The sequence below is a fragment of the Fukomys damarensis genome, unplaced genomic scaffold (genome assembly GCF_012274545.1).
Source record: "Fukomys damarensis isolate Sample0158 unplaced genomic scaffold, DMR_v1.0_HiC HiC_scaffold_1, whole genome shotgun sequence".
NCBI classification, from domain to species: domain Eukaryota; kingdom Metazoa; phylum Chordata; class Mammalia; order Rodentia; family Bathyergidae; genus Fukomys; species Fukomys damarensis.
Window position 1 is genome coordinate 72,767,702 of NW_022900913.1, and position 909 is coordinate 72,768,610.

Genomic DNA, 909 nt, shown 5'->3' on the forward strand with positions numbered 1-909 from the left:
TCAGGCAGTGGCCCATGGGCAGCAGGGTGGGCAGGGCTGCTCCTGCATCTGTAGCCCCCAGTGAGAGGGGCTGGGCTGCCCCCCTGGCCAAAGGAGGAACAGACTTGGTGGTTCCCGTGGAGTCCCAGGTGCAGGAAGGGCCTAGGGGTCCCTGTGTACACCTGTAGGACTCAGCACTGGACAGCTGGGGGACACCAGCGCCCTGGGTTTGGTGTTCAGCCCCAGAACCCCATGCTTCCAGGGTGCCCTGGGAAGCAGAGCAAGGCTTTGAGTCCTTGCATCCCAGAGTTCCCGGCCTAGAGAAGGGATGGGTTGGGAGGGCCCCAAGTTGCCCCGCTCCGTGCTCGTTGTTCCCAGACCATTGTCAGTGCCTCTGCCTGCTGCCTGCAGGAGGAGGGTGCTGAGCAGGGCAGGGGGCAGACCTAGAAAGGGAGGGACACACTAGTGGGTGACAGTAGGCATGGAGGGCCCTGGGCTGTGGGTGCAAGAGGGTGTATGTGGTGCCCTGGCCTGGCCCAGCATGGGTTGGTGCTACCTACCCTGGGGTGTCCCTGTGCCCTGGGGAGTTCTGACTTGCTGTGAGCTCAGAGCTCAGCTGGGGGGACTCAGGTCCTGGGCACTGAGAGGGTCCCATGGTGTCACCTGCCAGGGAGGGGCTGGGCACTTTCTGTCATGGCCCCACAGCCGAAGGAGGACAGTGGAGAGGGAGTCGCACAGACTTCAAGGGGTTCCAAGGATCATGTGGGCACCCTTGGGTGTGACCTGCCCAGGAGGTCTGGCGTGCCTGTCTACAGGTGTGCAGAGGGAGTCAGTGCATGGTGACCAGGGCCCTGGGCTGCTGACTCTTGCGGGCTGACCCTCGAGGCAGAGGCCAGGCTGAGAGGGAGAGATGCTGGCCCCCCCCCGGCC